The sequence below is a fragment of the Kogia breviceps genome, chromosome 4, assembly GCF_026419965.1.
Source record: "Kogia breviceps isolate mKogBre1 chromosome 4, mKogBre1 haplotype 1, whole genome shotgun sequence".
In the NCBI taxonomy this organism is placed as follows: Eukaryota; Metazoa; Chordata; class Mammalia; order Artiodactyla; family Physeteridae; genus Kogia; species Kogia breviceps.
The window spans coordinates 7,337,504-7,360,109 of NC_081313.1; the positions used below are offsets into that span (position 1 = coordinate 7,337,504).

The 22,606-nt window shown below is 41.9% G+C and overlaps 1 protein-coding gene across 9 annotated transcripts in view; it reads right to left on the minus strand.

Annotated features, from left to right (window-relative positions):
- SEMA5A (semaphorin 5A) overlaps positions 1-22,606 on the minus strand; it is a 491,583-nt gene that overhangs the window by 112,182 nt on the left and 356,795 nt on the right. The window lies entirely within an intron of this gene.

Consider the following 22,606-nt stretch of genomic DNA (forward strand, 5'->3'; position numbering starts at 1 on the left):
AAAGCCCGCACTCAGCACCGAAGACCCAACACAGCCAAAATAAATAAATTAATTAAAAAAAAGAGAACAAAGCCAAACAAACAAAAATGCATGTTTTTCTGCAGAAAAAAATATTTTGGTTTCAATGAAAAAATGTTCTTAGAGCAAAGTGTGGTAGTAAAGAAACCTGCCAGGACACATTCCTAACGCATTTCATGGGAACAGAGCGACTTGAACATGGGACCTGAGGAAGCAACAATGACTAGAATCCCCACGAAACTTTCGAGCACTGATGGCTGGAGGCGAGAGCCCACAGAGTGAGTCTAGACCAGCATCATCCAATGGAACTGTAGCGCCATCCATGCAAGTAACTGAAAATTTTTCTAGCAGCCACATTTAAAAAAGAAAAAAAAAAAAGAGCAGGTGAATTAAATTTAATTACAAATTTTTATTTAACCTGATGTATCCAAAATAGTGTACAATCTTCCAATCTGTAATCAGTATAAAATGATTGAGCTATTTTGCATTCTTTTTTTTCTACTAAGTCTTTGAAATGAGGGTTCAGTTCAGATGACCCACGTTTCGGGTGTGCCGTGGTCTCATCAGGTTATGGCTGTGGTATTGGACAGCTTAGAGGTGTAGAGAGGTGGCCCAGTACTGCCCTCAAGAGTCAGGTGCCCACCACTCCCCAAAACAGGCAACAGCTTCATAACCCACAGCATGGCAAGCTTCATTTCACTGCATTTCACACATTTAGCCATATGATTTCCAATGAAGAAAGGGTTCCAGCAGGAAGGGCTGAGAGTAGCTGAACAAAAGGTTCCATCTCCACACATGTTTGAGAGCCCTTGCACTAGAGCTCCTACTGCAGGTAAGACGATGCAGGTCCTCAAAGGTCAACTGAAGGCTCATGGCTGTCCAGCCAGTGAGTGTAGCCCTGACATTAGAACCTGGCCCCTAACCCCTCACCTGGCCACCTGGTGTCACCCGCTGGTAATCTGCCCACTGGCAAATGACAGATGTCCTGTGAGAGTGAATGCAGTTATCGTCAGCTTATATCAGAACCTGATGGACTGCCATAAAGCACAACCACTAAAGAAGATTCTTTCTGTTTTTGTTCATTTGCTTTGTAGAGTTTTCCTTTAATTAGAGGTTAAGCTTGTCCCTACTTTTTTGGAGTAGAGCTTCTGTATCACTTTTCTGAGAAAACCAATGACCTTGACTGCCCTCCCAGACAGAACTGGTGAGGGCAACGTGACTGTTCACCATTCACAGCCTGGATAATCAACATATAAGCGAGAGAGCGGCATGGACATACATACACTACCGAATGTAAAATAGATAGCTAGTGGGAAGCAGCCGCACAGCACGGGGAGATCAGCTCGGTGCTTTGTGACCACCTAGAGGGGTGGGATAGGGAGGGTGGGAAGGAGGGAGACGCAGAGGGAAGGTATATGGGGATATATGTATAACTGATTTACTTTGTTATGAAGCAGAAACTAACACACCATTGTAAAGCAATTATACCCCAATAAAGATGTTAAAAAAAAAGCATTCAAAAAATGTTAGCGACAAAAAAACCCAAAATATATGAAAGCCAAAGCAAACAAGAAAAAAAAAAAAACCACTGATGTATTTATACCAAAATTAAACTAACAAGGAAAGAGAAGCATAGATGTAAACTTGATGTACAAATAGAAAACTACAGACCACTTTTATTTTCCTAATTCAGTCAATTTTCGGAATCCAAGATAAGTCCTTGGGGGAGAATACGAGAGAGATCCCATTGGTATGGGCACTCTAATTGCAAATCATCTACCATTATTATGATTTCTAAACTAAAATTTCAAACAGTCGTAGGACGTTAGAGTTGGAAGGAACCTACAACAATATTTTTGAATTTTGCAGGTGAGGAAAGCAAAGCCCAGAAAGGTTGAGTTCCAAAGATCAGACAATTGGGCCGTAATTTAGGTCCTCTGCATCTCAATCAAGTGCTGGTTTCTAAATTTTTGAAGGTATTTTTGTTCTGAAAATATGGAAAGTATAATATACAATCCTTATAATGGTGCATCAGTAATAGTATGGCTGATAAGTTTCTTAAAAGATCAGGTGGTCTGATAAAACAGTGTATTAAGCAGTAGTGGTTATTCAACACAAAGATTAAGCTATGATTTACGGGAATGCTTATCTTATCACAGAATTCCCTACACACGTAACTAATATATAAGTGGTGCCAGGACAGATCTGACTTCTCTACCAGGCTAGGGACTCTCATTTCCTCAAGTTCAGGAAGCAAACATGAGAATAAATGGATGAAAAACGCCTAGAATATTCTATTTCAGTTATTTTTTTAAAAAAAGAGGATTTAAGGTGACAAAAGATTGGTTTAAACAAAAAACTTTTAAAGTAAAAATGACTCTCTAACCATTAATTGCTTTATGTGGTGTAAGCTGTATGTAATATAAACTCTAATGGATGTAATTCAGTTATTAGTGGTTGAAAATTCACTCTATTTTTGACTTTGGGGGAAAATAGCTGGTCTTTCTCTGAATTTCAGCAATCAGTTTGCTAATTAACATGGATTCAATAGTTTAAACAAGATTCCATTCTGCATCTTGATAGGGATGTTCAAATATAGCAATGTTTCATTTGGTACGAAATATACCTTATAATAAAATATGGATTATTATGGGCTGGATTGTACCCCATCAAAATTCTTATGTTTAAGTTTTAATTCATAATACCTCAGAATGTGACTGTATTTGGAGATAGGGCCCTTAAAGAGGTAATTAAGGTAAAATGAAGTCATGCGGCTGGTTCCTAATCTAATATGACTGGTGTCCTTATACGAAGAGGAAATTAAGACATAGACTTGTGCACCCAACATGTGAGGATACATCTGGAAGATGCCCGAAGGGGAGAGGTCTCAGAAGAAATAAACCCTGCCAACACCTTGATCTCGAACTTCTAGCCTCCAGAACTGTGAATAATCAACTTCTGTTGTTTAACCCACCCAATCTGCAGTACTCTGTTATCTTTGTTCAGGCAGCCTGAGCAGGCTATCGGAGGGACTCCATGTCAAGAGTAAGAAGATTTTGTCACCCAGATAATTTGCTCAAAGCCATTTCAAAACTGGACTGCAAATTATTTTTCCACATTTCCCTAAGATATCATGACTCAAATTCTAATGCAAAGGCATTATAAACTACGTTAGACAATTTTCTTTTTACCTTGTATGATTGCAACGTAAGATTCATCTTAGTAACAGCCTGGTATGATCAAACACTGTCGTGTATTTCACTTAATCCCCTACACATATGATACTGGGCTAGAAATGCAGCAGGAGATGATATAGAACATGTAGTATTGTGGAAAACTGATGCATTTTCATAAACATTATAAAATACTTCAAATAGCGGAAGCCTTGCTCACAACCTTTACGCTGGCAACCCTGGTGATCTTTGGGGGACAGTTAGAACTAAATGAGGGCTCAGGAATGAGCTTTCCAGTAGTTGAGGGACAGGTCATTGATTATAATGAAGTTCTTTTTGGAGGATGTCTAGAATTTTAGTTTCACCGAAATTTCGAGGGTTCATGAAAATAATTTTTTTTTTGGAAAGAGGGAAGGCAGAAAGGAAGGAGGGAGAAGGAGAGGGAAGGAAAAGAAATATGATCAGCTCCATATAACATTTACTACTGCTATAAATAAAAGTAATAATTTTTGATTTTCGTACTTGTATACGATCAGACAGCCTTCTGCAATTCATTAAAGCTTCAACAATGAAACAATAATTAAAGAAAAAAGCCATCATGTCTTATGGTCCTATGCGTGTAGCGGCATCAACTCTAATGAACTTGAGAACCCTGAACAAAGGCCGAGAAATCAATTCTTCTTGAGTATAGTAGACCGAAGCACTTCCAAAACACAGAATAAATATATATTTCCTCTAAGGTGCAATAAAACACTTAAGAGGGTGGAGCTGTAACATACCGGATACAGAGAAAATTTTTGTTTTAAGAGAGGGAAGAAGTCACACCATGAAACACAGAGAGGGCTAGTTCAGGGAAACGTGATATAAAAATGAAGCATTATTGGAAAGCCCTGGACGGTTAATTCTTTTATCTTGACTCTGTTCTCCTCTTACTACTTTTCTAAGTTCTGTTGTATTTTAAAGGGATGTTTATTATTCAACTTGCCATGTGCTGAATCCAGTACAGAAATTAAACCTGTGAACGGGACAGGCAATTCTGACCATTGTTGCCTGTGACAGGGCTGGAGATTCACTGAGGACACCAAGGCCACTAATCAGAGAAGCTGAATTCCTTTACTTCCAATTGTGCATTTGACTGTATTTGAGTCTCTGCTGTTGGATCCAAGAGACAGTTTTCATGTTTGTCTCACAGACCCAGAGTTACTGCAGAGTAAAAGGAAGCACTTTGTGTCTGCCTCTGGTACTGTTCTGAGCATTATCAGTGAGGTAATGATGAAATATCCTCTTCCACTCACCAAGCCCCATGTTGCCATAGCAACAGATCATGATACAAAGTTCATCAATTCAGCCAGTTGTGACTCCAAAGTAGCAGACAACTAATATGTGTCAAAAGTTCTTTCTTTTAACCCATAAATGAGCAAATAAATTAAATTGGTCTTGGCACTGGGAACTCAGTATCGCATTTATATAGTAAAAGGGAATGAAAAGAAGAAAACAAGCCTTCTTGGCTAGTGTATGCCTGAAAAGGAGATTTTAATTAACTCGGTTTATCAGATTCAACTAATGGCTTATTTTTTCTCCAAAAAGGATATGTTAGCCAGCTTAAACATCCTAGTCATAAATTATATGCAACATTCTTTTATCCCAAAGTATTTTAAACCATATTCCTGCATCCTCACCCTCGGCATATAAATTCCAGGTAGTCAGGTGCGGGGGGACCTGGCCTGTCTTATTCACTGTGATCTCACCGGTGTCTGTGCCTGACACACTGTAGGTGCTCAAGCAGAACACATGGTTCCGTGTGAGGACCCTGGAGCCCGATGATCCAGGTTAGACTCCTGTCTCCAGGTCACTCACATCACATCGGTGTCTCCTTCACCCCGGGGCGCAGCTCACAGGCCAGGGGCCATGCAGTGAGCTTATCTATGCAGAAGGCCTGGACAGTGCCTGGCGCGCAGGATGCGTTATGTGAGAATTCGGTATTCTTATTTTATTGCTATGTTTGGCTTATAGATTATAAACCTTACCCAAGTTTTGTCTAAAATGAGCAAGCTCCCTGCCTCTGTCAGACTGGCCACACATAAAGCAGAGGGCTGGATGATAGCTCTACTGCCTTACTGAAAAACAAAATGAAACAAAACACTCCTTTAAGTACTCCAAAGCATAAGCTGGTGCTTTTAGGAAATTTACCAGTGGAGTTTTCTGTGAATAAAAACCACATTCCACTTAAAACGAGAGTGCAATTAATAGAGTCCTCTGGGTATCTTTTCTAAGCTCTCCTCTAACCCCACAGCTTAATTCTAACTCTCATCATTCTGCTAAGGAGACAATTCAAGTTTCTAGAAGGTAATTACTTACCTTAGATTTACTGTATCTAAATTACAAAACAACGACCCAGTTGGCAAAGCTGGCAGCCCTTCTCTGACAGTCACCAGGCAGGAACACAGAGTCTAAATTACCTTCTCACCCCCAGTGGTAAAATTTATACTGTGCCTGGTCCTATTAGGTGTGGACTGAGATGGCTGAGAAAAATCTATGCAAAGAACTTCTGTAATTTTGCAACATTAATTTGGAAGAAAAAAGAGAGCTCTCTACTCAGTGGAATAAGAAAATTATTCTGTCATTTTCCCAAATCATTACATTACACTAATTATGAACTAGTGGCTGAGATTCCAAGCTATTTATTTTTTAACATCTTAATTGGAGTATAATTGCTTTACAATGGTGTGTTAGTTTCTGCTTTACAACAAAGTGAATCTGTTATACATATACCTATATCCCCATATCCCCTCCCTCTTGCGTCTCCCTCCCTCCCACCCCTCTAGGTGGTCACAGAGCACCGAGCTGATCTCCCTGTGCTATGCGGCTGCTTCCCACTAGCTATCTATTTTACATTCGGTAGCGTATGTATGTCCATGCCACTCTCTCACTTCGTCCCAGCTTCCCCTTCCCCCTCCCCGTGTCCTCAAGTGCATTCTCTACGTCTGTGTCTTTATTCCTGTCCTGACTCTAGGTTCATGAGAACCTTTTTTTTTTTTTTAGATTCCATATATATGTGTTAGCATATGGTATTTCCAAGCTATTTGGAGCTAGACTTTCGCATGCTTTCTTCAGGCATGATCTCATCCACTTCTATAGCTTCAAAGCCAATCTGAGGTCTCTGTTATTGATCCAAACCTTTCTCTTTGGTCTCAAAGAAGAAGTTCCAACCGACTATCAAACCTACCACAGGAAACTGGAACGCAGCATATCCCCAAACTGAGCTGTGTCTCCCCTTTGGCTCAAATCTGTTCATGCATCTGAAATCCCTTTCCATTTGTTAGGATAAAATTTTCAATCTGACACATCCCACATTTTAGCTTCATCTTCTGCCTCTCTATCCACAATGCCAGCCTTTCAGAACATTCCATGCCTTTCTATATCTGCAGCTTTTCCATATCCAGTGCCTTCTCCCAGGAAGGTCTGTCCAAACCTCCTCCACCAGGCAACCATCTCCTACCTTCCAAGGGCCAGTCCCCCCTCTCCTCTGTGGGGTGTTTCTGACCCTCTCAAGCCAGGTCATCGTTCCCAAGTCTCTGTGCCTCTGAGATCTAGAGGGAGAAACCCTTACCCAGTCTTTGAGGAACGGATGGGGAAGGGAAAGTCTACACTTTTCAACTGGACCTTGAAAGATGAATGAGCATTCACCCGGCAGAGAAGGAAATGAGGGCAGTTCTGGGAGGGAGGGTGTCCTGACCAAAGTGGGGAAGACCGGGGCCGTGGCTCACAGACGTGTAGGATTAAACGTTCCTTAGAGGGTGATGCGTTGTGTTGGAGCCAGGGAAGGAACACTGGGGAACAGTTCAGTTCACATGTGTTTGTGCAATGCCGCAAACTGGATCAAGTGTAATGAAGCTCTGAGCTCTGCAAAACACTTTGGCGAGCAATCTGGAAAAGTGTAGCAGGATTGAAGATTCCAGTACCCTGTGAATCAGCAACTTCAGCTTCCCAGCCCATGGGCCATGACTAGGTTACACATATACCACGACATAGACCTCCTCCACCCCTGAGGCAGTGTGGGCGGCTTTGCCCTGCTCGGTTGGCGCCCATGGTAGCAAGTAACCTTGATTTTTCCAACGTGCCATAGACAGAATGTCATTTTCTATGGTTGCCACGATTGGGAAGCCCTGTCCTGGACACAGTTCTTGGTTCAGGCTCGAGGGGACGTGCACAGGGATGCAGGGACAGACGTAGCAGCACCACTTATAAGAGCAAAAGACCAGACATCCCCCAAATGCTAATCCACAAGATTACCTTAAATTCAGGCAGATAATGAAAAACTGTATATAGTGGCAAAGATGAAGGGACTTCAGCTGTGTGCCTGAACATGGATGAATCATTAATTTAAAAAATGTTGAACAAAATTTTTAAAAGAGAAGCTTAAGAGAATATACATAGATCCATTTACCTAAAGTTCAAAAGCATAGAAAATTAAGCTATGCCATCTAGGGAATAAAATATGGTGACATTATAAAAGAAAGCAAGGAAATAATAAAAACAAAATTCAGGGTAGTGAATACTTTGGAAAGAGGGCGTGGGTTTGGGGTGGGGGTGAAAAGGAGGGCCTTTAGAACACCTGTGCAGCTCTGCTGTGTGACTTGGCTGGTAGGTAAGTTGGTGTGCTTATGTTATTACTCCTTATACATAAAATATATCCTAAAATAGTAGTCTGTAATTCCCCCCCCCAAAAAAAAACTTCTTAGAAATGGAAAACTACTATAGAGAATGCAATTCTTGACCTTTGCCAACTTGGCTTTTTAGGTGGATGAACACACCTATTTCTTATACCACATGCTATACACCCCCCTCAAGACACACACACACACACACACACACACACACACAGAGACACACACGCTTACACCAAAGGAAGATAATTTAGATGCAAATATATTACAACAGAAGTGAGTATTAAAAACAAAAGGCATTATAAGTATGTAATAAGGTGCATACACTTCTATTCCCTAATACTCCTCTGGGATGGAGGCAGGTATTCCCTGGAGCGTGTCCTGAACAGAGCTTGAGATGGGAGCTGACACGCTTCCCCTTTACCTGTCCTCTGCACCTGGATATGGGGAGGGGTGTCAAGGAAGAAAGGCTCCAGATGAGATATGGGTAGGATTTTCGCTGGGAGCCTACTGAGAAAGAGTGAAAAGATAAAGGGGCGGGAGAGAGAAGGTAGGGAGATGGCGGGAAACTGCCCATAAACCTTCCCGGTGACCATGGAACCTTCATGGCGTCTTCTAAACTCACACGATACTTGCTGTGCCTTGCTGTTTTTAAACACAGTCTGGAGAAGGAGCCGACTTTGTATCTGACAGCGTGAGAAACACAGTCTGCCTGAGAGTACACAGGACTTCGTGAGCATAAGCTCAAAATTAATAAACAGAAATTGTGGGGAGAGCTGAGGACTTCCAAGGCCATGAAATCGGGAGTCTGACAGAAGGAACCAAATATTCAAGGGGCAGGTAAGTCCCATGTGGTCTCCACTGGGCAGGCATGATACATGTCCTTAAATGTCTGTGGTGGGGGGAACAGGCTCGCATTGTGACTCGTTACCTGAGATGAAAAGCTGGGGTATTCAGCCACTAAACATGCCTCACACTAACGATGCAGATTCCAGGGCCCTCGGCCTGCTGGCTTCAGCGCTGACTTTCCAGTGTGGCTCCCGAAATTTCTGTGGGTGCCGATTTGTGACCCACATGGCGTCCCAGTGCAGTTCTTACTCAGGCAGAAGACAAATTAGGAGTCCTGACAAAATTCCCCTAACTAGGATTCAAGTAGTTGAGGGCCAGCTTGGTCCCAACACCAGGTGTACATCCTCCAACCATGAAGGCCAAGGTGAGGGTCCCAATCAGACACCAAGAGAGAGAGAAAACCAGGGGGGCAACAGGTCGGTGTCTGGAGATGACCGGAAGGAGTGGGCACCACCCACAGGGCACAGTGATGGCCCTCTGACTCCTGGGATGAGAACATATCAGAGAAGATGGGATACAACTCAGACACTGTAGAGAAGACTGGATCACAGGTCACAAGAGAAGATGTCAAAAGCCCAGTCACTAAAACTGGGTGAGGGGTCACAGCTCAGCCAGGGAAAGAAGACCTGGCACTGGGCCCGGGCCCTCGTGTCCCTGGCACACCTGGTGCTCAAGGCAGGAAGGCCCCAGAATCTGAGGAACCCAGAGGTACCGGTTAAGGAACCCCAGCTTTGAAAGTTAGAGGGTCCTAAAGACAAGCTGCAGGTGAATCAGCACAGGTCAGAAATTCAATGAAGACCAGGACCACTGGCTCTTATCCAATCCATGAAGAGAGAAATTAATGCTGCCCACAATAAAAAACCAAAAAACCAAAAAACCAATATTATGTAAGCAATACAATTTCTAATTTAAAATATAAAATTAAAGTTTAACTCAAAGAGCAACAGTGCATTGTAAAGACTGCCTTTTAAAGACCCAGTTTACCAAGGACAAGTCAAGGTCTCTGCCGATGGGGCTGTCTTTCACTTTGAACCAGTGTTCTTTAGCTATGGTCAAGGTCAGATTTTTAAAATTAATTGATTATATCAATGAGGACCTAAATTAAATGCCTACACTGATAATTAATCTTTGAGATCACTTCCAATACTATAGGTAAGGATTTCGTTTTTTTTTTTTTTTTTTTTTTTGCGGTACGCGGTCCTCTCACCGTTGTGGCCTCTCCCGTTGTGGAGCACAGACTCCGGACGCGCGGGCTCAGCGGCCATGGCTCACGGGCCCAATCCTCCCGGACCGGGGTACGAACCCGTGTCCCCCGCGTCGGCAGGCGGACTCTCAACCACTGCGCCACCAGGGAAGCCCCAAGGATTTCGTTTTTTATGAGATTTTGAATATTTAGACAATTATTGAAATTTTTATCATTAACACAAATAAATGAAAATTGAGGGCATAAAAACCTCATATCTGTTCTGGTGGTGTGAAAACCAACTTATACTGGTCTTAACTCAGGATCATTGTAAGCAACTTTTACTAATTATAGATAATTCTCAATATTTTAGCCACACATGATAACAATGCTTGACACATACTTTCTAGTTAAAGAAAAAAATCACCTATCTTGAGGAAATTTTCTTCTCCTTTCTCTCCACTCAAGTTTAATTCCTCAAATTAAAAAAATTACATATTTAATCAGTTTCATTATACTCAGTTGGAGGGCAAGATTAGATGAAAAATAGATAACAAGAACTGCCCTCTGAACATTGTTTTAATCTCAAAATGCCTTAAAAATTTCAGAGTTAAGCTTTTGTAGCCTTCAGAAATAAAAAAAGTGACGATAATTATTCACTTGGTCAAAAAGTTAATTTGCATTAAATGCTCTTAAATGGTGAAAAAGCTCAGAGTTTTTTTTCTTCCGTCTCTCATATTTGGGCTTAGTTAACACAATGACAATGGAGCTGGATGAATGGAAGGATGGCCAGATGGACATCTACCCATTTATTCAGCATTGATTTCGCATTTACTATCAGCCAGTGCACAGCAGGGGAAGGTACTTTTTTCCTTCATGTTCATTTTTCTTTGGTCTACAGGAGTAACTTCGTACATAATTATACTTTCTGTTATTCTTGACTTTAGAAGTTGGGTAGGTTTGGGCTGCCTTGATTCTTTATACAAGGTCTCATTAGCAAAAGTCACTTCCTCAGCTTCTCTAAGGAAATACTTATTTATCCAACAGGTAAGTCAGATAAGACCAAGTAGGAAGAGCATTTGCCCCTAGGGACATTGGTTTAAAAATTATTCCATTCTTAACACTATGAGGATTGTATGGTTCCTCGATAAGAACCTCTGCAGCATCTTTTTGGAAAGACAATTCTGTTTAAAGACCATAAAATACCCTACTTAAGAAACATCGATTTGGCCACTTCAATATTTCAAAGAGGAAAGGGGGATGAAAATATTATAAACAAATAATTGGACAGCTTTTTAATAGCACCTTGGGATTATCCAATTTTTTTGCAAGAAATAAATGAAAAGAAATTCTGGCGTTGACATCTCTGCAAATGACAGATACGGCTTCCCACACCCACACAGGTTTGTTTGCAGACCTGCACTGTCAAGAATCACACCACCATCAAGCTGTTTGCACCAATCCCAGTTTGCTGCAGGCATCCTGGTGGAAGGAGGAATTCCTTCCACCTGGGTTAATGCCCCATTTCCTTTAATGGGCTCCAGGTGGGAACTATAATATTAACAGGTATACCTTGCCCCCCGTACCTTAGCGCTCTCTTACTCCTAGGTCTGTCACATCTCTTCCTTTTGCACGAAGGGATTTCTCTACCCACATCTCCCCTGCAAAGTAATGATGCTGTGTTTTTTTCTTCCAGTCACTCTCCTGTGTCACGACTTCCGGAAGAAAGCCTGTATATAATGTCACTGCTGATGATATTTCATCTTTCGGTGGAGACTGCGTTTGTTCACTCCCGGTGCTTCTGTGTGCACTGTTGTCTGCTTTAGAATTTAATTACCTGGAGGCCATGGCCTAAATCTGCTTAGTAACGCTTGGTCATCACTGTTAGGCAAGGGTCATGTACACAAGCCAGTAAGGAAGGTAGAAAGTGCTTAGACGAGGAATGAAAAAGGGAGATGGTCAAAGCCGAGGCGTAAACAATCCTACAAGTGATCTGCCGCCATGATCACATGTGGGTCCACTTTGGCCCAAGCAACCCGACACCTCTGCGAAGCTTCCGTTACCATGTCCTCCTGCGTGTTAGACGAAATCATTTTAGAATGATTTACTCTGAAGACCGTGTTCCTTTCAAAAAGCGAGAGGGGCCAGCACTCTGGCCGAGTGGAACCTGAGTTTTCCCAGTGCAAAGATTCAATCTGTTAACACATCCTAAACAGAATCAAATTATTCCAGATTTTATGGTACTAAGAAGAATGTCGCTTTCTGATTTAACAGCTTAGAGAATGACAGTGGTGGGCCAGTTGACAGCAATTTCACAGCTTACTTTAACGCTCACCAGCAATGCGGAGGGGCGGGAGAGTCCTAAGGGTCTGTTCCTTGCATTCCCAAAGGAATCGCAAAACTGCATCCTGATCCTGTGTGTTCACAGAGGTCCATGTCAACCTTAAGCGTCCAACAGGCTCTTCTTGTGGGAATCCTGAGAGTTCCCCAGTAGTCCTGGAATAACTGGGTGTCAGAGAGGCAGCACTACCTGGGAGAAATAGGCAGTCGCCTCCCCGCCTGTAGGGTGAGGTCAGAAGGATTCTCCTGACAGGGTGTGTGTTTATCTCTATAGTCAGGAAAGGCCCATGCCTCAAGGTCACAGTACAAAGAAAGGAAGGAAGGAAGAGAGAGAGAAGGCAGACATGGTGATGGCCTTACATTTTTAATGTTGTAAGATATTTCATTTGTTTTTTTGTTTTTGGCTTGTGATGGAATTACCTGTTAAATGCCATAGAATATATGGCATTTCAAATCCCCCTGCCTTCCACTTCTACATTATTGATTTTTTTTTTTTTCCAGTGCAGACATTAGCTCATGGAGCACCGGAGCCAATGAAAAATGACTTCATTCTGCCATGAGCACTTCAGCCGGGTCTAGATGACCAGGCACAGAACAAATAATTGATGCAACTAGGCAGCTCAAACTAGAGCAAGAGATGTTTTCTTCCCTTTACATATGAACAGCCCTAGTAATTCAAAGTGTAGATGTTTGCCCCAAGGAGAAACATTTTATATTTAATTTGAAACTTTCACAATCAAAACTTATATTTAGGAGCTCTTTTGTTTGTTTGTGTGGTTGGAGTGTGTAGCAGGTATGGGGTGGGTGTTTTAAGAGACTTCCTGTAGTAGCAAATTTCTAGAGTGGCTCCACAATTACATGTGTATATGTATATATATATATATACCCCTTCTTCCTGAGTGGCCCAACCTGTGATAATGGTATGTCACTCCTGTGATTAGGTGACATTATATGGCAACAGTGAAGGGATTCTGCAGGTGTCATTAAGATCCCAAATGAGTTGATTTTGAGTTACAGTGGGACTACCTTTTGTGGGCCTGACTTGATCAGGCGAAAGCTCTTCAAAGAGAGGCAGGACCTTCCCTGAGAAGAAAGGCTCTTTGCAGCCTGGACAGAGAAGACTGGCTGGGAAGGAGCTTCAGGCAGCCTGTAGGACATGAGAGTGGCCTCTACCAAGAGCCAGCAAAATCCTGGGACCCTCAGTTACACAGCCATGAGGGCCAACAGCCTGAATGAGCTTGCATGTGGATTCTTCACCAGTCCAGCCTTCAGATGAGACTGCAGCCCTATCTAACACCTCGACTGCAGCCTGGTGAGCCCCTGAGCAGATGACCCAGCTAAGCCCAGGCTTCTGACCCACAGAAGCTGCAAGAAAATATACGTAAGTTGCGTTAAACTGCTAAGATTACATATATATATTTAGATAAAATTCCTTCTAACAAGTTTCGTATGAAGAGAAGTAGTTAACAAGTGTTGGTAATAATTGTACGATGTATTTAATGTGTTTTGTCCCAGATGATGAAATGAGTGAGGAAGAAGTAGCCATTTAATTGGGAGATTTATTACCTATGGAGATGTTGGTTTTTAAGATCAACTAGAAAAGTTCTTTTATAATAACACTTGCAGGTTCATCATCACATTGGCAGACGAGTCTTCCCATAACTGAATTTCCAGGATAAAAGTATCTGCAAAAACATATCCTAAATTATGCATTCCAATAAATGGCGATCTATATTAGACTCACCTTACCACGGCATGGCTTGTGGGATCTTAGTTCCCTGCCCGACCAGGGATCGAACCCAGAACCCTTGCAGTGGAAGCTTGGAGTCTTAAAAACTGGACCCCCAGGGAAATCCCTCACAGTAAGTGGTCTGAATGTTTCTCTGCAGAAGTGGAGATCTATAATTCACAAAACAAGAAAACCTGGGATATTGGGTGGATGTTGCCAAAACCTGTTTGGAGTTATGACATCATTTCACACCGAAACAATGATATACTAACTAGAATTTTGTAGAAACAGGAGGACAGCAGGCCTGGGAACATGAGGCAGGACTTGCCATGACATCTAAAGGGGTTATATCAAAAATGTACATCAGGGCTTCCCTGGTGGCGCAGTGGTTGAGAGTCCGCCTGCCGATGCGGGCGATGTGGGTTCGTGCCCCGGTCCGGGAGGATCCCACGTGCCGCGGAGCGGCTGGGCCCGTGAGCCATGGCCGCTGAGCCTGCGCGTCCGGAGCCTGTGCTCCGCAACGGGAGAGGCCACGACAGTGAGAGGCCCGCGTATCATAGAAAAAAAAAAAAGCACTTCAGGCAGGATTTATATGTAAAGATGAGGTAAAGAGAGATAGTTTGTATTTCTTTCATCCACAGACTGCAATGCTTTACTACCTGGGGCAACTGTCAGTCAATCCTGATCATGTGAAACATGAAAGAGAGAATGAAAGATTTACATGGGTCTAAAACAAAGAAAGGAAGGAGAGAGAAAGCAGACGGAGAAGAAAACAGCAAAACTGTCTCCTCTCTAAAGTCAGAAGTGCATTGCATCAATCTAGAGTAAACTGGGACATTTACTAATTAGCATATAACTTCAAATTATTTTGTGGTTGGGGAACTAGGCATAAAGTACTAAAATTATTCAAAAAAACATGTTTAAAACCAAAACACATTAAAAAGCAAAAATTAAGGTCCTATATTTAGAAAAACAAAACGATTGTTGTTATACCATTTTAAGTGATTTGGCATATATGAAATTGTATTCAACCGATTTTTCATTTTAATTGGGTCTGACATAAAGTAATACTAAAATACTGATTTTGGGTTTTTTGGTGTGTTTTTTTTATGAATAATGAATGGATTGTTACTGTATTTATAATTATGCATAAATACAAAGTCATATCCTCAATTTATTATAATATTAGGTGAAGTGTAAAATCTATCCCATGTTTTCTAATATTGACTTAAGATCCTGGAGGATTTACGAATAGATAATGCTGCTTAATATACTCATAGAGTTTATCAGATCCTAATATAAAATACTAATTTTGTTTATTAAGTTTAGGACATTGGAAAATGTCAGGGGAGCAGAAGAAAGCCAGACTAACGTTTTAAATTGGCTGCAAGATCAGGTGCAAAGTGAAAAAGTATAGCCAGGTGAATTAGTGTCCTGGGGCAGCTATAATAGAATACCACGTTCTAAATGACTTAAAGCAATAGAAATCTATCATCTCACTGTTCTGGAGGCTAAAAGTCTGGAATCAAGGTGTTGGCAGGGCCATGCTCCCTGGAGACTCTGAGTAAAATCCTTCTTTGTATCTTCCCAGCTTCTGGTGGTGGCTGTCCATCACTGGTGTTCCCTGGCTTTCAGCCACATCCAATCTCTGCCTGTGTTGTCACATGTAATTCTCCTGTGCGTGTGTTTCTCCTCTTCTTATAAGAACCCCAGTCATATTGGATGAAGGGTCCACCCTACTCCAGTATGACTTAATCTTATCTAATTACATCTGCAAAGACCCCATTTCCAAATAAGGTTACATTCTGTGCTACTGGTGGGTTAGGACTGCAACATACCCTCTGTGGGAACACAATTGAACCATAACGCCAGGTAATTGGGACTTTCCTACATTGTTGTTATTCATTACAATTACTTTATCATTAAACTCAAAATTCATTAAGTTTTATCAAATAAGCACTAGAACGACAAAACGCTCCCTTTCAGCCTAGGGAATGCATTACATAAATGGGCACGTATAGAGAAAATCCAGATTAGGTTTGGATTTCCAATTTCCAGTGAAAAGGACAGAATTAGGAGTGATTGTAAAAAATCTTTCCCCTATAGGATTTTCACAAATTTTTTTAAATACTTTTTTTGGCTGCACTGCATGGCATGTGGGAACTTACTTCCCTGACCAGGGACTGAACCTGCGCCTCTTGCATTGGAAGTGCAGAGTCTTAACCACTGGACTACTAGGGAAGTCCCAGACTTTCACAAATTAATGCTTGCTTGTGACACTTAGGTAGTTACACATTGCTTATAAATATTAAGGGAGATAATCGTAATGGCAACAGTAAATGTATTACTTAATTTTTGATGCCCGAAAAGATTTCCCTAGGGCCCTTAAGTCTTATGTACTTTAGTTCAAGGCAGTACTGAGTTCTGTCCCTCACTCATTATTATTATTATCATTATATTTGGATTAAAGCCTTACTATGGTCTATAGAGCATATATCATTTATCCCTGCCTTCGTTTGTAACCGAACAACTCTACAAGGTTGGGTGAATTCTTCCTTAGTGTGATTGCCTAGAGAGCAGAGTATGAAGCAAGGATTAGGAGCTGATGCATCAATAGGGGTACAACCCCAGGGCTGTGTGAGCGAGGGAAGAGATGGAACAGGAAGAGGGGAGCAATGCCGCGTGAAGGGTCACCATGGGCCACTCCTGTATGCTGAGCCACAAAGAGATAGCTGCTTGGCTACGTGAAGAACCCGTTGAGTTCCTGAATAGCCCACTGGAAGGAAAAAAGAGAAAGGAATTTATTAGGTAGTTCCTTCCCATATCCTGCCTCTTGTTGGTTGAGATTAGCCTCAAGGGAGTTAAGACCCCTGCACTTCCGCGTTGTATCTCCCAGATCCTTCAGCATCTGCTCGAGAAGTCTCATCCCAGGCCAGTGGTGTGATGTCTCATCCGTGTCCAGAAGTGGCACGAGGGCCTGGCCACCAGCTGGTCAGCACCAGTGGGAAGAACCTCATGGTCCTGCCCAGGCATCTATCAGCCCAGGTGGCAGCTGAGATGGAGCAAAAGACTGAGGGTCCAGGAGGAAGGAAGGCCAAGGAAATCTGAGGAGGGGCTTAAGACACGTCCAGTTCATGGGCCTTCTCTGAGTGTTCTGTACACACGACGCTTCACCAGCTCTCAGAGCCCTTCATGTTCTATAGGACACTTTAATTTTTCTTTCATCTGAAATTAAGATGGTGCCTCAGCTCACCACCCACCCTTTTTCCATGACTTCTTTCCTGATATTTCCATTCTGATATTCTTCTTTAACTAGAAATCAAGGTTTTCTGTTTTGATAGATGCTATATCCCTAAATTCTCCATGTACTTTTGTTTTTGAAGGAAAGATTAGCCTAGAGTGAAACTCTTGAGTCATATTCAGTTTTCCTCCAATTTTTACATATATTGCTTTACTTGAAATCTGGTCTTGAGTGTTCCATTATTTTGTTTTATTTTGTTTTCCTTTCTTTGTCAAAGCTTCTCCATCATTTGTCTGGCTGAATCTAGCCAGTGATTAGCCTTGTGTTGTGCTGGTAAAAGACACTCCTGGTATTTACTCTATTGCTTGAGATTTTCATTTTGTGGCATGTCTGCCTGTTTTCTTTATTCCTGGTTGAATATAATACTCTTGATTCATATTTTCTTTTTTTTTTCAGAATATTTTTGACCACGTTTCACAGATTTATGCAGTCAGAGAGTGTTCTGGGGCCACCTAACTTTTTTTTTCCATTTGTAGGTATTTTTTTCTCCTGAGTACCTGAATAATTCTTTCTTTACTTTTGCAATTTAAAGACTTAACCTGACTACATTCAGTGTTCTTTTATTCTGAGTCAATATTGCTCAAATATGGTGTGCTTTGAAATGTACAGACTCAATTCTTCCTTTATTTCAGAGAAATCATTCCTGGTACTTCTGCCTGTCCCTGCCTAGACCACCAGGTTCTATTACATATGATTTCTGACTTTTTTTTTAGCCTGCTATATTTTAGTCATTCTGTATCAGCTTGCTGCATCCTAAAACATTTTCTTTCAAATCAAGTCACATCTGTTTTGCTAACTAGTTAGCAAATCACACCAGCAACTACGGAAATGAACTGTAAACATGTCTGCTCCGCTCATGTTGAATAACAGATTTTATATCTGCACCACAAACAATTAGAAATCAATCACAATAATGTCAGGGCCCAAGCACAGAGAGAGGCAAGGTAATTTATTATAGAGAAGTGATTCTAAATTTTAAAAAAAAAGAGAAAGAAAGAAACAAAACAAAACTATTATTTCCTCTACAACAGCAGTACTTAAATATGGACCAGAAATGCCCAGCATTGAGTTGATCTGGGATCCTGTTAGAAATACCCCACTCTCTGTGCTGAATCAGAATCTCATGGGGTTGGGCTCCGGAACCCACATTTCTCATGCCCTCAAGGTGAGGCTTAGCCGTGCCCTCGTTGAACAGACACTGGTCTAAAATAGCGCTCCAGAAGTAAGAAGGGTTTGAGTTAAGGGAATAAACAGTTATGGAAAAAAAAAAAAAAAAAAAAGCAGAGGTGGCAGAGGCTTCAAAACTATAGAACGTGGTACCTGAACAAAAGCAAAGAAAGCATATGGGAGAAGAAGCAGATTGGTAGACATACTGGAATTGAAATCGAGTGAAAATAAAGTAATGTATTTCTCCCTAGAGAGGACAGTAGAAACTCTGAAACTGAACGGTATTTGCAGGGAGATACCATAGAATTAGAACAACCACAGCTCAGGGCAGAGCAACAGGCGTAGGTGAGGGGCCGAGAGAACACATGGGGCTGGCAAAGGAATGTCACGGAGGGAGAAGTGCCAGAAGAGCCAGGGTTCCGCAAAGCAAGATTCCCACAATACGTGGATGGTCAACATGGTGCTAATTTTATCTTTGTAGAGAGGCACTGAGCAGCTGTTTGGATATAAGACACAGCCGCTTATAGATCTCCAGTCATAAATATCCTAAAGGAGTTACCATTGCCATTTTGCCTCTTGCTCTGAGAAGACCTTCAAAGTAATAACTTACAAATATGAGAACAGTCATGGCCCAGATAATGTGCCTAACCAGGGCCGCATTTCCAACAGGAGAGAGATGGGAGTGGCATGAAAACAGACCCAGAAGGGGTCCTGGAAGGGCTGTTTGACTCAGCGGGGTGGTCCCTGCGTCAAACAGCCCCTGAGTCAAACAGCCTTGCCTGGTGGCCAGCAGGGAAATGCCATTCAAGCTGCAAGAAGCAAAGTGAACTGCACAATGAACAGAGGTTTGTTCACTTCAATGTTTAGATGATACTGACAAAAAAAATGAACCAGCTTTCAAATGGCCATGGATAGGTGTTCTCCAATTTGTGCTTATTCAAGTAGACTCCAGGTGACAGAAAATAAGTTAGCACAAAACCTGATTCCCAAACCCAAGATATCAAACTGATTTTGTTAGCAAGTTAGGAAGTGTTCCATCTTCACACCCCCTGGTTGTGAATGTTACCCTCATGCTCTGTCGGCTGAGTACTTACTTATTAATTCCTGAATAAGGTACAGCAATGTGGACTCAGTTTATTGTCAAAGGAATCCAAGGTTTGACTTGATACAAACTACTTGGGCGAGATATAAATAAAAGACCACATAAACATCAGCCTTCTGAATTTTAAAGGTCAAATTCTGTAATCTTTATCATCCCTACTTGTTAGGAGCTGTTCAGCTCTTAGCTGGTTTAGTTAAAACAGTCTGGCATTTTTGGATATTCTTTCTAATATTCCATTTTTACATTTCAATGCCTTGGAAATAAAGAAGAAAGCTATCTGCTGGATCATTAAAAATGATATCCTTTAAAGCTAAATTTTATTCTGAACTAAAGCTTGTGAAAGAAGAGATCACCTTCAAAATGTATTCATCAGTGCTATAAGAGGTAAATGAAAAGATCCAGAACTTCGTTGAGACATGAAATTTGTACTTTAAGAGGTCCTAAAGTTAGAATCATCAAACTAGTCTAAACAAACTTAAATACCATCTATGTATCCAGATACTAGGAGAACTCTGGATGTCTGCCCTGAGTCTCTTCGTGTGGTTGGGAGCAGGGCTCTCTTTGGGACCCTATGTATCCATGGTAATTTCCCTGCTGGAAGGGGCCTTCACCCACTGCAAAACCCCTTCCCCTTGAGTTTAACAAACAACCTGACTAGTCAGTCATGGAAACTGCAGAAGAGTTCTCTGTATGGCATCTTTCCCCATAATCCCATCCTGTGATTGCTGTTAGTACATCTTGCTATGCCATGACTGAATTTACAAACAGGCAGTAGATTAAAACAAAAGCAACAAATCAGGTCTGCAGAACAAAAAAGTGAATCTCTGTAGGACATTTGCTGAGTGGCTTGTGGTCTATCATTACCAGAATGACATCTGCAAACCTGGAGCCAGGATCAGACAGCCTGGGGTAACCATAGCTACTTCAGGCTGAGCTAATCCCCTAGCTTTAGCGGGGGAGGGGATGGGAACCAGCGGGGGAGGGGAAGAGCAGCAGCCCAATCATGAGATCATTCAAAACAGACTTGAGCAAGCAAGTCTCTAGAAGGCTCTACTGTTTAAAAAGCCACAGATGCTGACTATAATTTAATCTCAGATTGGTAATTTATCTAAGTTGTTCTGTTGGAATTTCATTTAGATTCTGTTTAAACATGTTGCTTGTAATAAAAATCCTCAAATATTTTATCCCAGTGGCCATGTTTTAAGTTGACAGAACAAGTTGATCATTGCTATGGACTGAATGTGAGTGTCACCCCAAAATTCACACTGAAGCCCTAATCTTCAAAGCAATGATATTTGGAGGTGGGGCCTTTAGGAGGTAATTAGGTCATGAGGGTGGAGCCCCATGATGGGATTAGTGCCCTTATAGGAAGAGACAGGAGAGAGATGATCTCTCTCTCTACCAAGTGAGGACACAGTAAGAAGATGGCCATCTACAAACCAATAAGCACAATGGAAACAAACATGACCTGCCCATGGCCTTGGTTGTGGACTAGGTCAGGTTTCTCAAGTTGAGGCCATAGGCTGCTCTGTGCTGATCTACCCAGGCCTGCTCAGGACCAGCCCATCTCCTTTCACCATCCCTCCTCCAAGTACTGATGAGGAACTCAACAGCCTGCTAGATTTCCAAGAGGACTCTATTCTCTGTGGCATCAACCAGAACATTTATGGGAAAAACTAAAATAGGAAAATTTTGGAAAGGTCCATTTCATTCATTCCTTAAGCTACCACACCCTATGGGGGAATTCAGATGAAAGTAGCAGAAAAAGGGTCATGGTTCTTTCTTAGACTCTGGTGAGCAAGATAGATACTGTGATGGTCAATCCTTATCTGCTCTTAAAACAGACTTGAGGTCCCATCCCCTCAGGCTACTACATCAATCTTCTACAGGCCTTCACTGAATAGCTTCCAGAAGCCTTGCTCATGGTAGCTGTTTCCCCCTAACCTCCTCCATGCTCCCTCCCTGTCCCCCACTCCTCCCTCAGACTGACCTTTAGAGGCACCAGTGGCCTCCTTTGGTGATGCAATGGTCACATCTCTGTCCTTAGCTGAGCTGACCACACAGCAGCACCGGCCAGAGCTCACCACTGCTGCACCTGGCTCTTTGGCTGTGTCCCTCCTTGTGCAAAGCCAGCTCTTCCTCCTTGGTCAGCTCTCAGCTTAACCTCATCAGCCAAGCACAGGAGCCTTCCTGGCTCTCCTACCACATCACTTCAGTCACACCCACTGCATAAGCTTGGCATCACTTCTCACGATTTCCTTAGTGGTTGGTTCGTTATGTGCTGTCCCCGCAGGGATATAGAGCAAGATGCTGCTGGTCTGCTCACCATCTCACTCATCAGCACTCAGATGAACCGCGAAATAGCAAAAGCTCAGTAAATCTTAGCAACTTTGTAAATAAAATTAACCATCTGATGGATATAAGATATTATTAACAACAACAGTGGAAACTGTGTTCTATGAAAAAGTGCCAACTCTACAAAACACTGGACAGAGGATGTAGGGATGGGGTGGACTTCACAAAGTGGAATTTTCTATACTGGGGGACCTGAAGCAAGAAAGAGCTGGGCAAGTGTGTAAAACTAAGACCCAGCCACGAGGCCAGCCCAGGGCACCCAGCTCTGTTCACGTAATGAACAGAGATGGAACCTGCCTTCAACAGGTGAGTTACTGTGGAAACCGAAGAGGTCTAGTTGTCAATGATAATTTGATAAGCATTGTTGCCTGTGTTTTCTGTAAAATATTTTCTTATTTATGCCCCCAAACATATTCTTCAGAATGCTTCTACCTACAATCCTACAACAGGAATATATTGCTGTGAGCACTGTTTGTAAACCAACTGGAAATCATATGACAATCTCAGGATAATATTTCAGCAGACAATGTCCTCTAACAAATTTCACTGTCTTAAATTATCTGAATTAAAATGGTCTTTCCAAGAAAAGATGTATTTTATGAATAGTTGAGAAATACTAGTTAAGAAATCAGTATTTACAATAGCCAAGACGTGGAAACATCCTGTCCATCAACAGATGAATGGATAAAGATATGATTTTATATATATACACACACACAATG